Here is a 13,440-nt window from a genome sequence, read left to right as displayed (position 1 = left end):
TCTGAGGTTCCATCTTAGACGGCACATATATGTATGTGGTGGTTTTATCTCAGAATCTCTTAAGATGGTTTGTCTGGTTTTAATGACCCGTATTCATTCTTTAGATGGGAATATCTATGCTCACTTATATGGCCTGATGCTTATTATCATTCTGTACATGTATATTCATAATGTCCCCAAGCATATAGGTAATGGCCGAACCTTTTATAGGTAATGGCCTTTCCGGACCGGTTATGGCTTTTGCGGCCAGACTGTTGTCTCTTATGGTCTCTTCGGCTTCTTTTGGCCGAGTCATGGACTGTGTACGGACAAGCATGCACTTCTCAGACAAGTCACGGCCAAGTCATGGCCAAGTCGTGGCTAAGCTGATTATAGGTGATGGCCTCTTTGGTTTGGCTTTTTGTATCATGGCCTCTCTTTGGCCGGGTAATGGCCCTTTATGGTCTAGTAATGGCCGAGCCATATATCATGGTGTTTAGACCATAGTACACGAACTTGTAGTATTGATCATGGGTTTATCCTCTCTCCCCCTCATGACCATACTATAAGGTCGTGGTGCTTTGGGATAATTAAGCCTAATGAGTTTCCCTATGTGTACATGTTTCACAACGTGAGATCTTTACGGGATAACTCTGTGTCTTTTCAATATTGATCTTTTGCATCAAGTTCTATACTAGGATGGCTAATCCTATCATGCCATATAGTGTAAAATTTCGTGGTGTTTCTCAATATGGTCACCACATCTCTTGCCTCTTATCATACTGATCCTTAGCATAGTATAAATCAGTAGAGATCATCGGTATAGTCTCGACCACTTTCTTTCAAATGTCTTAGGCGTTTTTATTCTTAAAGATCTGAAGGAACTTTGTTACCTTTCTTGCCCATTGTTTCTTAGTTGGAAACCATTCATTATAACTTCAATGGACCATATTTCTTTGGGTGTATATAATGCCTTATAGGCAAATGCCTTAGCCATAGTTTCCTACTAGGCTTTCTATACCATTCATGATTTCTTACTTGGTTTTATGCTCTTTAGGCAACTCTTTAAAACATTCACATGTTTAAGTAAGATCAGGCAAGATTTAATAAACTTAAAACCAATTCCATATAAATCGTGAATGATCCTTAGGTTAAAGTAAACACGAATGCAATCATAAAGCAATAAGACTAGTAGTATCGAAATTTGGTCCTTTTGAAAATCAGATCAGTATAAGTGGCTAAGCCTTTTATTCTATATTGTTGTTACAGTATGACTTTCGACACATGGAATGTGGAATAGGACTTCTCTAGTAACTCTTCCTTGGTTACTACTTCACCACAAAGTCTCAGCATCGAGACTGTCTTAAACAAGACTGAGTTGTACTCATCCATGACTTTGTAATCCAAGAATCTTAGATTCTTCTAGTCATTTCTAGCCTTAGGAAGCAACACCGTTTTCTGGTGGTAATTTCTATGTTGTTAAGCATCCCAAAAGTCTAGTGGATTTTCTATAGTGATGTACTGATCTTTTAGACCTTCAATGAGATGATAGAATATAATGCTTACAGCCCTGTACCGATTCATTCTCATTGTTGTCCTTGGTGATTGTATCACCAAGTCCCTTTTCGATATCTGAGTCACATTGTCATTTAAAATTTAGGTTCACAATGTGATCATGTGGCCGCATGGTATTTATCAAGCTCGGCCACAAACAAGTCTTACGCATCTACGAAAACAATCGATCATGGTGCCAATTAGGTCAAACGGCCATGTTAGTGTGATACAACAATCCTAGAGATTGGTTCATGACACAATCCGGTTTATATATCAATCCGGATATAAGGCCATACGGCTTTGCCTTAGACTTTCACGATTATTATGTGATACAACGATCTTAAGGATCGGATCATGATGCAGTCCGGGTCATATGACTATCCGGATGCTAGGCCACTCGGCCTCTTAGATGTACACTAAGCCACACGGCTTTTAATCAATCAAGGGCACAAGGCCGCAAGTGTGTACAATGTATTAGGCCATACGGCTATATACAATAGGGGATTATTAATCTAAATGTATTTAATCCTATTGCATAGTTGCATCTCTATTAGGTTTACTAATTTCAAGGTTTGGTAATATTCAACTAGATTTTAGTATCAAGTAATCTAGCAACCTAACTCTCATTTATGCAAGCAACCTTAATCAATTGGATTCTACTTTATAAAATATAGGGTTTTAATTTAAACTTTAGTAGAAATCGATTTAGCAAAATAAGATTAAGGTTTCAAGGCCTTTAGAATTTTAAAATCGAGATTAGGGTTTTAAAACATTCAAATGACCGATTAAGGGTTTCAAGGCCTTAGGATCTTTAACTTCGAAATTATGGTTTTAGTTTAAACAAGATTCAGATTCAAGTTTTGAAACAATCCTAATTACAGCTCTAGGTGATCAGTCAAAAACACTCAAGTTTCAAATCAAATTTAAAACCAATTTTCTAATTAGGGTTTTAGGGGATTTCGAAAACTTTGATCTTTGATCAAGGGGATTTGAATTGAGATTCAAAAACCTTTAAGGCTCTGATTTTAATTGATCAATGGATCCATCTCTTTCTTAGGTTTAGATCGAACTTATAGAGCTTCGATTTAATCATAGGGTATTGATCTATTATCCTATGGTTTTTAGTTTTAGAGATTATCTTTTAGGGTTTCAATCTTTACAAGACAACCAGGTTCGATTCATGTTCTCAGAATTAGGATTACCTTTGTCTTGCAGATTGTAGAACTCGGACCTCCAAGATGGACTGATAAACCTCGGGCGCGAGCTGGACAGACGCTGCCTCCTATCGGGTCGCGAGTTGCTTCATTTGCGAGCGGCTGATCGGACTGCGAGCTGGTTGATTGTAAACTCGAGCTGCCTGTGATGTGAACTGGAAGCTGAGGTCGTCTAGGATCAGGAACACCTTATGGCTGGAGCTGATCGGATGCTAACGAGCTGGAACGCGAGCTAGGACAAATTAGGGTTCGTTGAGATTAGATCTTTGCACCAACTCCTCTCAGCTCATGAAACAATAAACAAGGAGTATTAGATTACATGAACACCATAATCTGAACAAGATATCATCAAACTACTAAGGTATGATAAACTTATCTTCCATAGGATTTGAAGTTGGCTAGAAAATCTTGTAGGCTCGGATTAGGATTCCAAAGAACTAAGTCGGAGCCGTGTATTGTTTCTACGAGTGTGGGCGCGTCGGAGATCGGATCGACGAACGGTTTTTGCTGATGGATTCGTCTCGTCAAGAGCTTCAATTTGATATGTGGCTCGTCATCTGGTTCGTTGGGGTTGGAGAGATCGATCGATTTGAAGTTCCGCCTGATTTAGGGTTTATATGTGACGGATTTTAGGTTAGGGTTTTGTCTCAGGATCTAGAGCCTCGTGCTGATAACGTGTTGTGAACGAAGGGTTTGAGACTGAATATTTTGTGTGTATTATTAATCATCAAAAGGGGTCCCTTATATAAGGATTACAAGATAGAGATAAATGGAAAGAGTACTTATCCTAATCCTACATGAAATAGGAAATCTACTAAATACATAAAATGAAAGATAACATCTAATAGGAAAAAGGAAAGATGGTTTCCTTTTCTCTCTAAGCCGCCTTTCTCTCTCCTGTAGTCGGCTCTCTCTCTCTTCTCTTGGACACGGCTGTGGTTGGGCCTGGTCGTGGCCTGATAGGCCATCTCTTCTTGTCTTGGTTAATGGCAATCCACATTGTTCATAACATGAAAGTTAAATACTGGATGTATGCTCAGACACTAGTGGCATACATGATCTTTTTTTTTTTTGATCAAATGGCATACATGTTCTAAAAAGCTCTATTTTCACGTCAATTCTGAATTCTATTTCTTAAGAAAAACTTAGGTGTTTTCATATTTTTGATTTTTGGCTTTTAAGTTTTTTTTTTTTTAATTTTTAGTTTTAGACTTTGCCGTATGTTTTAGTTTCTCGAAGAACACAAATAGTGATATTATAGTTAGAATTTAGATTTTGTATTTTAGTTTTTAAAAATTTAATTTTTTTATAGATTTTTTAATTTAAATTAAAATTTTATTCAAACCGAAATACGGGAATTTAGACCCGGTTACAAGTACGATTTGAACAAAATTTCTCAAATCAGTGTATTTCATTCCTAGCTTCTCCATCCACTAAACTCGGCACGTTTCGCTAATCAACTTTAAACATCTTTAGGAATCAGTTGTCTTTCTCACCATCGACGATGGTCTCGGGAAAGTGAAGTTCTCCTCGTTTCCTTGGATGCTGGGATTTTTTTAGTCATCTTTGGTGTATTTAGCTCCTGTTGAACTCCTCGAAGTTTGTAACCATTCATTGTCACTTGACAGAAATAGAAGTGGAGGTTTCAAGTTACTCTTACCGAGAAGAGCTCCAAGGAACCGAGCTGTATACACTTATATTTCGCCACGAACCATGCAAAAGCGAGTTGATTTCACCATCACCACTATATCAGGTTGTCTCCAATCACCTGCAAATTAAGTCATAACACACTACCGCAAAAGATCAAGCGAACTTTACGGCAAGTGAACATGACCAAATGTTTGACACAGAGGCGATCAATGACCCCCGAGAATCGCCTCCACATTTTTGACCACCATGAACCAGAAGTCGAGGACTCTGCTGTAAGAATCCAGACCCGTGTCATTGGGAGCTAGGTTAAACCAAGTAAGAACCAAGACTCAAATCCGCAATGAAAGGCGATGCCTTAAACATTTGGATGAACTGATATGCAGCCGTGTTCAAAGGACTGAGGTGATGTAGCGTGGAAAGATGCCCCTAACCACCATAGACGACTGTCGAGATCCACCTGAACAGGTGAATATAACAGCTAGCCACACCCACACTAATCTGAACAGAGCTAGGCGTCATCTCCTCATGCACACCTAAGCTCACGACTCGCCTCTGTTGGCCAAGGAGACCAGCAGAGCTCAACTAACCACCGAAAAGAAGGACTGGACCACTGCGACACCGAAGGATACCGAAAAACCTAAACCCCATAGAAGAATAATTTCCGACCAGAAACCGGCAAAGATCCACCGCCCAATCAAAATCAAACCAATCATCTTCAACAACGACGGAAAAATGAAACGGAGAAGATCAATAGGTTGAAAACCGATCCTCTCCCAACTCAAAAATCCAGCTGCTATGTGATTCTCCACCTCGATAACCTCACCGTTGAACCAGTAGCAGCAGAAACATCACCGGGAAGAAGCCCTTGCGCACGGAGCACCACCGGTTAGAAACCTTACACCAGGACCTGTGATATGTCTGAAACGAAGCGCGAGATCAAAGAGCAGCAAGAGACTTACTTTATTTTGAATCTGTTTAGTATTTTTTTTAAGTTGTCTTATAAGTTATTCTTTATTTTGAATCTTTCATAGTTTGACGCTTCATGAAGATGTGTTACAAGCATTGCTATGACTTGTTTTCTTTTCTGAAATGAAGAATAGGAAGCTGTTGTTGCAAAACATTCAGACCGATTTAGGATTTAATAGTTTGTTTACCATTGAACCATTTGGCTAGGGCACATGTCTAGCTTTATTTGTTTCTGGATGAGTTTCAAATAATTTTTTTATTTTCAAATAACATCATGATTAACGTTAAAGCAGTCACTGATTGAATAATATTTTTTATGATTTGTTTATGGTGACCTATTTTAGAACGTCAAGAGCTAGTGTGGGAACGTTTTACGCGTTTTCCCACTACACGATCTCAACCATGGTTCATGTAGATTATAATAAAATTACATGGCATAATGAAAAAGAAGACGTAGGTGACGCTCTGATAATGACTACGGAATGCTGGAATTTCCATTCTCTCGAAATATGTCATAGGTTGGAAAACGAGGAAGGACGGCAGTCAGATGTCGTTTGGATCGTGATGTTTGAAACAAAGACTGGTATGAGAATTTTCCTCATTCATTTGTTCAATACCTTTGCATGTGGGCATTGAATCATCGTCTGCTTCTAGCTACTATCCTTGTTAAATCAATAAAGACAAGGAAGAAATTCAAATTTGATAAGTGCTGGTTAGATCGTGAGGAAATAAGGTAGATGATTTTGGAGGGTTGGAATTCGTCAGATCTTCTCTCTTATGCGCATATAATGCTTTATATTTCAAATTGTCGCGGTGCTTTGAGTCAACGGAAATGACAAAATGATATGAACTCAAAGAAATAAATGGACGAACTTCAAGAAAAAGTGGAAGCTATGTACTCAGATGATATTGACAAAGTAGAGAAGGGTGAAAATAGGATTAAACAGCTGATGAAAACAAAAACAGATAATTTTCTACAGGATGAAGATTTTCTGGTAGCCATTGCTACCAGCTATTTAGAAGCATATTTGAATCATCCAATCCGGATGAAATAGATGAAGCCCAAGCAGATGTCTCTACGACTATCACATTTTTGATAAAATATAATCTAAAGGGCTCCAGTTACCGAAGGGGAGGTGAAATTAGCCCTATTTACGATACACCCAGATAAAACTAATGGACCAGACCGGATGATAGCTCTCTTTTATCAGAAGTTTTTGAGATATAGTGAAGAATGATTTAACTTTTATGGTTAATTATTTTCCTTTTGAAGGCATTATGGCACTTGGTCTAACCATTTGTCTCATTCTGAAAAAGATAAGCCCACTTAGATGACACAATTATGCCCGATCAATATATGTAAGACCATCTCCAATGGTGCTTCTTTGTGAAGAAAAAAATCAAAAAAAAAGAGGAAAAATCTTCTCCAGTGGTGCATCATTTTGAGCAAAAAATGATGCACAATGGGAGAAGATTTTCCCTCATTTTTAATATTTTCTCTCATTTTGTGTTAAGCTTTTTTATTTCTAAATTAGTCTTTCAACTTTTGTATAAATTTTTTATATATCTTAAAAACTCAATATTTGTTTTATACTTTAAATAAAATAAAATCATGTGTTGGTAAAACAATAAATAAACTAACAACATATTTGGATAAAATGTACAAGTTTTATAAAATAATAACCATTATTTTAAAATTAATAATAAGTAGTAATAACATCATTGTTTGAAATTATTTTTTTTTGAAGAGAAAAATGAGAGGAATCATTGCAGCAAAAAGTAAACTCATTTTGAGTTTAATTCATTTTGAGTGAAAAATGAGGATAATCATTGGAAATGCTCTAATGTAAGCTATAATATAATCTCTAAGATCTTATGCCAGAGAATGAAGCAAGTCAATCCAAAACAAATATAAGAATCTCAATCAGTCTTTGTTGCTGAGAGACCGGTTATTGACAACATAATGATTGTTCAAAAATATTTCATGCGCTTATAACGAAGCCTTTAGGTAGGAATAAGATGATGTCAATCAAAATTGGTATGAGTAAAGCCTACGAATGATAAAATCAGAAGTTATTCGAGCAATAATGCAAAAGATGGGTTTCTTGGAAACCTAGATTAATTTGGATTATGAGATGTATTACTTCAGTGAGTTATATGATTCTTATGAATGATCAACCAAAAGGTAATATTATCCCACATAGAGTACTGCACCAAGGAGATCATTTGTCTTCTTTCAACTTTATTATATATACAAAAGCGCTCGTTAGCCTTCTCAATAATTCGAAAGATCAGGGGAAGATAACATGGATAGTCCTCCGATTTCACACATTCTTTTCGCTGATGATAGCATTTTTGATATACCATAGATTTTACCCACTTTTAGCCATGGTATATAGGTGTTTTAGGAACTATCCATTATGTTTTGGAGTCCTTTTAGCACTTTTACAAGTTCAGAGATGATTTGTAAAAAAATGATGATTTTGGTGCATTTTGGAGATAAGATGAGAAGAAGCTCGAAGCTGGCCATCAAAAAAGTTCGAGGTCGACATTCATAGTTCACCATAGATCGATGTACACTCTATGACATCAATCGACATCGAAGTGCGCAAAGCTCAGCCGGTTTAAAATCTAAGTCAAGTCATATTTACAGAAATACCTCTGGCCGACTTTTAACATAATATTTATGTGTTATGTCATTGTTCTAGGCAACACACGCTTTCTAAACTTTTTCCTACTGTCTAGTTTTACACAGCAAAGGTTTTTAGTAGATTTGGAGAGAAGATCCAAGACTCCTTCAGAGATTTGTATTGGAACTCCAGTATTTCTAACCTTGATCTATTTATGAGTTTCTTTATGTTATTTGCTATGAATTGCTTTGCTATGTCTGAGTAGTTAATCTTTGTTAGGTTTAGTGTTTAAATAGGATTATGAAGAATTAACTTCAAATATACATTGTTGAGTTGTTTGTGATATCCATCACTTGAATTGCTCTTATTGCTTATGTTCTAGAGTAGCTAACTAGAACCCTGATATTACAATAATTAGGCACAAGCGGAAGCCTGGTCTGTTACCTGAAATAATTCATATTTTGCTAGGATTGCCAGAAACAAATGGAAGTTGATCTAGGAAACCTAGTGAACGTAGTCAAACTCGCTCAGTAAAGCTTGTTGGAAGGAACATCGATCAACAAACACATAGGTGTATCGATCGACGTTCTGAAAAGTGTATCGATCGACGTTCTGAAAGGTGTATCGATCGAATATCCATTGATAGCATCGATCAACACTTTCTCCAGATCAACAAATGACAGTTGAGATCTGAGATCCAGACAATAGATATTCTAAACAAACGAAAATTGATAGTTTATTGCTTTGTTTGAGTTCTAGAATATCCAATAAACTACTCTAGCTTCTATAATATTATAATCATGATTACCTGAATAGAAATCCTAAGTCTAACGCTTTCTCATATTAATTACAAAACCTCAAAACCAATCAACCGAACAATTGCCTTGTTCACCACTACAATTTACTATTTCAATAACTAACCTGGCTTAATTATAAATTGTTTAAAATCTTTTGTGTGCTCCAGTTCTTTATAGATTCGATCCCTAACTACAACAACTCAACCTCTTATTTGAGAGAGTACAAATCACTTAGGATAATTTGAGCGATATCACTTTTCTTTTGTAAAATGAAACCGCATGAATGTGAAGAAGTAATGAAAGTAATAAGTAAATATAGAAAAGCTTCGGGTGAATGCATCAATTTAATATGTTCTCTTTACTCTTAGGTAAAAGAGTGCCAGTAAACGTGAAACAGATGATAAAAAATGCTTTAGGAAGACAAAATGAGGGAGAAATTGGTACATACATTGGAATATTAGAAAATATTAGTGGATCTAAATGTAAATTTTTTGCCTTCTTGAAGGATAAGCTCCATCACCAAATTAATGGATGGTCAGCAAGATGGCTTTCAAAAAGGGGAAAGAAGATTCTCATTAAACAATTGCTTATGCACTCTCAACCTATGTTATGACGAGCTTCTTGCTGCTTTTAGACATTTTTGAGAAATTATCTAGTGTCATTGCACGTTTTTGGTGGAGTTCAAAGCCTCTTAAAAAGGTCTACACTATATGGGAGAAATTATGCTTGCCAAGAGAGGAGGGTGGCCCAGAATTCTGTATGATTCACGAGTTTAATCTGTCTTTGTTGGCAAAATAGTTAGGGAAGTTACCCAGGGTTTTGCATAAAAAATATAATAGGCTTAGCTCGTCTTGCGAGCAAGTTCTACAATACACATTCATATGTATGGACAAGCCTTTAAGCTGCGACACCTTTATTAACCCTGAAAATTAAACAAAAGATCCATTCATGTTATGAGTTTAAGCTTGAGAGGATCTGTGGATTCCGACTACACCGGCGAGAACAACCATGCCTAGAGTTCCAGTAGTTCATCCGAGACTGCATGTTAGTGATTTCATCAACAATGTATCAAAGGAATGGAATGTGAAGATGCTTGAAGACTTGGTTCACCCGGAAGAAAACCCTTTAATTAGAATTTACCTGTAACACCCCCAATAGTCCTAGGCATAGGTCGATACACCGGCCAACAAGCAAATAAGAACATAACCGACGGACGACCCACACTAAGGGTTGGAGATGAGTGGCCAACCGGCCAGCCAACAATCAAACAAGAACATGACTGACCGTCCAACCCAACACCATGGTCCGGAAGCGCTACATGACAGGCTAGGAACAATCCAGTCAAAGTCACATAACTTAATCCGCAACCAAGCCCAGTTCGTCCACTAACACGTCCCTCTAACTCAAGGCTGAAGGATTTGCAACCCTTACCCGAAGTTAACGGTTCGGTTAGATCGAGGCCTAAGGCTTTTCAACCCGTACAAAGACCTAAAACATTGTGTTGGTTCGGACTAAACCAATATCATTTTGGACCCGTTCATTTTTAAGTTCACATATAATTCTTCTAAGAACATTTAAACATTTTAGGGATCCCAAACCCAAATAAAACGCAACGGAAACATAAAACATTTTAAGAATCAAACCATAGCCAAATGCACTGCAAATCTACTCCAGTGGCCTATGCGCCCAATCCTCTACAACCTGATCTCCTGCAAAAAGGACAACGAGAATTGGGTGAGCAACGTAAGGTCACTTAGTGAGCTGACTACCTCTACCCAAAACCTAGTAGCTAGCTCAGAAAACCCAAAATAACAATCAATCTAGCCTAAGTGCAATAAACAAAGCTTAAGGCTAATCCGAAAACACCGACTAAGGTATGCTCAACCTTAATCTAATAATAACAATCCTTGGCCATACGGCCAACTACTAAAACGGATCGGATCCCTAACAAGTCTAACAATCAAGACTTGATCCAAGACAACACCGTATCTCGGTGCCAACACTAACTCGAGGGTTCCACAACCCCCAACACAATAAGACTATTTCAACACGACACAACACTCTAACTCGGGCCCTGGTGATTTCGTGTTCCTCCTCTCTACATTTGCAATATCCTATCACCCTACCACAAAGGCCGTAAAAAGGAACTTTCAACCGACCGCGGCCCACAGTACCTTCGGGTCACCGCGCGACAGCCTACAGTACCTTCTGGTCACTGTCGGAAATTACACCATCGTGTAATACTCAGCCATAGGCCATAATCCATCTATCTGAGTCTTTTCGATCCAGCAAATAATGGGTTTCCTTGAACCCGCTGAATACAAGGGCGAGGAAACACTAGTCCACCCCAAACATGCCTAGCATGAGCAGGTTTCACACCTGCGTCAGCATAACACACACTCGACACAAACCATCCCTAGGAAAGACCTACGGGATGAGACTCCAATCCACAACTAAACAATATTAGGAGTCTATGACACTATCCACTAATACACGTAGTCCAGCCTATATGGCATAGGACCCGTAGTATCAACATCACAACTAGGAGATCGGCCTATATGGCCAAAGATTCCCTTAACAACAACATTACCACAATCCCTGAACAAACAATAATCACTACCAAGCAATCATCACTGAGGCATGTCTAATCCATAACTAATCAACCAAGTAGTAAACAATCAAGACATGCATCTCATCCTTAACTCAATTCAACTATAATTGATCATCTTAGTCTAGTCAGGTTATTATCTCAGTCTTAATTCCATTTCATCTCAGCCTAGCCCGTGCTAAACTGAGTCCAGTTTAATAAATAACCCTAAGGACTCTATCATGCAACAGCATGAGCATTCTACTCTATATGAATACTCGATCTTCCTTAAGTTCCAGGTGCAACTCAAACAAACCAACTCACAGTGTTCTAGGCCGGTGAGCAGCTGGTTGATCGGAGAGTGCTTAGCCAAAACCCAACGTCAATGTCTTGATTGGACTGGGCTGGACTGATCATAAGTCGGACAGAGCCTCCTCTAGCTTTTGGATAGTATTTCAGAACTTCCCGGCATAATTTCGGTCCTCGGAAACTCTCTAAACTCTCCTAACAACTCGGAATCTCTTGCTTTCTATTTCTACTCTTTCTCTCATGTTTTTATGTTGCTTTGGACAGGTCTGGATGTGGAGAAATGAAGTGGGGGTCGTGGGTATTTATAGATATTTTTAGCGAGTAACATCGAGCCACATGAGCGCTCGTGTGTCAGCCCGCATGCTTCCGGTTACATGCGCGGCGACACACGGGCACACACATGCCGTGAGGAATGTCTCAGACACATGCAGGGAGACACACCCACGTCCACATGTCTCTCAGCATGCACAGCCTTCATGTGTTACGACACACCGCCCTCTCCATTTCAGTCTGCATGTGCAGTTCACAAATACTGCGACACCTTGAGCTACTGCTTGTCAAGCTGCTTCAGCACCCATGCACGTCTACACCTCGTCCTTGCGTTGACACTCAGATCCTGAGATGCTAGACAGAACGTCCTGGCCATATGCATAGAGACACTTCGAGCTTCTTGGTCGGTTTACGCGATTTTGACCCTTCCGGCATATTTTTGACCCGCGATCAATCCCAAATATTTTTCCGCTCCCGTTCTGATGAGCTAAATATTTTTAGTAGACTCCAAAATATTTTTGACCTTGTTGAAAAATATTTCCCGAGTCTCCAGCTTCCTCAGAAAATTTCATCATACCGAAATTAGGGTTTTTGCCCGATTTCAGGTTTTTCCCGTCATGCTTTGATCCCCTCGGGCTTACTTCCCGTCCTGCTTAAATCTCGTCCTGCTTACGACTAATGATGTCTCTGAATTAATATTCTGCTGATACGAAGTTTTGCGGATTACTTTGTGGTTAAGAATCGTCATGTTTCTAAACCGTCGAGCTTCTGAAACATCATTCTTCCAAAAATTTTATGCTTACAAAACGTCCGTCTGATCAATCTAAGACATCTTCTAACTATGGTCGAGCAGCTTATTCGACTCATAGTTCACTCACGTTGAATTCTTCGACCACCTCGTACTTCAAAACTTCCCAATCGATCCTTATCGCCCGCGATTCGACCACCAAGTTGATGCTCGACCGATCTTCTCTTTTCTTCGAATCATGTCAAGTTTTATGTGATCAAAACTAAACATTCCTCCTGATGCTTAGATTCCCAAATGCTCGGCTCCCGATTCTGACTTTTGCTCTCTCGACCATTTTATCCTGAAGGGCGGGTTATCACACTACCCATAAGCCAAACAACTCGCGGAGATAGCTATTGTTGGACCTTAACAAAGAATGACATGTATATTGTTAAGTCACGATATTTGGTCGCTCGAAACATCCTACATCAAGAAACAGACTTAATCTACTTGGAACCCAACATCACTAAGATTCAAGCCTTAGTTTGAAAAATTAATGCTCCACAAAATATGTGTCATTTTATATTGCAGCTGGTAACAAGACATGTAACTCTAGCAAGAACTCGAACACGTCGTCATACGCGATGTTACAATTGTTCCCCTAGATATGAGGAACCAGATGAATCAGCTAAGCATGAACTCTATCAGCCACACCTTCCAGTACCAATATTTTCCTAGTTTCAAGCATTTACACAAA

The sequence above is a fragment of the Brassica oleracea genome, chromosome C7 (genome assembly GCF_000695525.1).
Source record: "Brassica oleracea var. oleracea cultivar TO1000 chromosome C7, BOL, whole genome shotgun sequence".
NCBI classification, from domain to species: domain Eukaryota; kingdom Viridiplantae; phylum Streptophyta; class Magnoliopsida; order Brassicales; family Brassicaceae; genus Brassica; species Brassica oleracea.
Note: the sequence above shows the minus strand (reverse complement) of the source record.